Genomic DNA, 2,044 nt, shown 5'->3' on the forward strand with positions numbered 1-2,044 from the left:
AACTCTGAGAATTGTAGCCACCATCTTTAATACCTGACACAGCGTGTTCTCATAGAAGAGAGAGCACGTGTTGCGGATGGGGCCAAACAAAACCCCCAGTTAGCGACCAGCCCATTGAGGGCAGTGGGATGGAGCAGATTGGTTAAAGCTGTTACTGGGGCAAAATTGATGTTGCCAATTTAGGGGTGGGATCAGTGGTTATTTAAGCAAGGTCCACAGCTTTCTCTTTCTCTTTTGCTGTGGACATCGGATCACATGGAGCACTTGGACTGTCTGGAGGACAGTGATGCAAACTTCTCATTGTCTGGTTATATATATATATTTTTTTTATTTCCCCCTTCTTTTAATCCTCTTTAGTCCCTTAAATAATTTAATTCCCCTTTTTCCTGTTCAATTTTCCACCCCACCCCTTACCCTGCCCTGTGGGAAGATTCTCCCTGTATCTGTGGCTTGCCTTTCCCAATAGGGAGAGAGCCCCCATTAGGGGCTTTCTTTCACAAAAAGGTTTCCTCCATTTTGCTTGTTGCAATTGTGGGGCTAGTCAGGGCTGTTCCCAGCTTAGCTGGAATCACTTTCGTTTATAGCACCCCCGAAGGTTGGCTTTATTTGAGTGTGTGCAGCGCTGTTGGCCAAATTTTAATCCAGCCTTGGGCGGGAGCACTATTTTGAGTTCCTTTAATATTGCTATGAGACTAAGATTCTCAAGAGCAGAGGCATGGAGCCCTATTCGGCCTGCGCATAACTTCCAAGCCTAAGTCTGCTACAGGTAGCAGTTAATTGTTAAGTCTCTGACCTCTCTATAAGAATGTACCTGCTTCCAGGCTCAGTTGCTGCTAATGTATATCTGAGGCAGACAGAGGGCGGCAGAGGCTCTCTGTGCCTCCAATGACTATGAGCACTCTGTATATGCTCTTGAACTATGCTGTTTCTGAACAAGTTTATTTTCTTTAAGTTTGTTTTGCCCTGATAGTGGCGACTGCCATTTTAGAGGCGAGCCATTGTGGTTTAGTGGCTAAAGTGTAGGACTAGGACCTGGGAGACAGGGTTCATATCCCCCTCTTAGCCATTGTTATAACAAAACAAAACAAACTGCTCCTTTTGGGCTATTCTGTTGCTGGGTAGTTCGGCCCATTTGTGATAAAGGAACTTTGAGTTTCTTGAAGGGGTGCTTCCCTCTAAAAGGGCAAGCAGGGGTACCCGGACAAGCTGTGGGCTACCTCAACTCTGTTATTTCACTGGAAACATGTATGCCTGGCCTAGCAGGTGATCCTAGGGCTTTGCCCTAGAATTCGATGGCCTGGAAGCGTTTCCGGCCTGTATAGTGTCCCCATGTGGTCCATGAAGCATTGGTTTCACCGGTTCCTTACATTGTTTAGTTTTTGCGGACTATGACTGGGGCTTTTGCAAATGCCTCAAGAGCTTGCCTCTCCTGCAGGGGATGACTTGTGGACGCCCCAGGTGTCTTCCAGAAGGAAGCATCTTCGAAGGCTGCAATCCAGGAGGAGGGCAAAGAGGAGCAGGAATCATGATTCAGACATCACCTTGGACCCCTACAGGGGTCAGGGTGAGGCTGTCCTGGGTCTTTAGGGATCATCCTGGATAGCTCAGCTGGTCAGCGCATAGTGCCGGTAATGCCTAGGTTGCAGGATTGGTCCCTATATGGGACAGCTGCATGCTCCCCCATTGCTCTACCTGGACACTTAGGTCCAGTGTCGAGGGCCTTTTGCTGGTTCCCTCACTGCGAGGGATGTAACAGGTGCCACGTTTGCAATATGCAAGCGGGAGAAAGCACCTTTGTGTGCCCGCACTGCAGTTTGCTCTGTGCGTTGCAGGGCACAGCGCTGCACGGGTTGCAATTGCATTGCGTGAGAGATTTGCATTTGCGTTGCACAGAGGTTGTGTGCATTGCACAGAGGGTGTGTGTGCATTGCACAGAGTGTGTGTATTGCACAGAGGGTGTAGTGGCATTGCACAGAGTGGGTGTTTTTGTTTGTTTTTTGTTTTATTTGTTGCATTGCACAGAGAGTGCATTGCACAGTGTGTG

At 48.4% G+C, this 2,044-nt stretch overlaps 1 long non-coding RNA gene across 1 annotated transcript; it reads left to right on the top strand.

Annotated features, from left to right (window-relative positions):
- The first annotated feature begins 414 nt into the window (after positions 1 to 414).
- Positions 415 to 1,085, top strand: LOC308589715. Its single transcript, XR_014009454.1, has 2 exons — positions 415 to 504; positions 596 to 1,085. It is a non-coding gene; the product is annotated as an uncharacterized lncRNA (long non-coding RNA).
- The last annotated feature ends 959 nt before the right edge of the window (positions 1,086 to 2,044 follow it).

The sequence above is a fragment of the Podarcis bocagei genome (genome assembly GCF_964188305.1).
Source record: "Podarcis bocagei genome assembly, chromosome: 6".
In the NCBI taxonomy this organism is placed as follows: domain Eukaryota; kingdom Metazoa; phylum Chordata; class Lepidosauria; order Squamata; family Lacertidae; genus Podarcis; species Podarcis bocagei.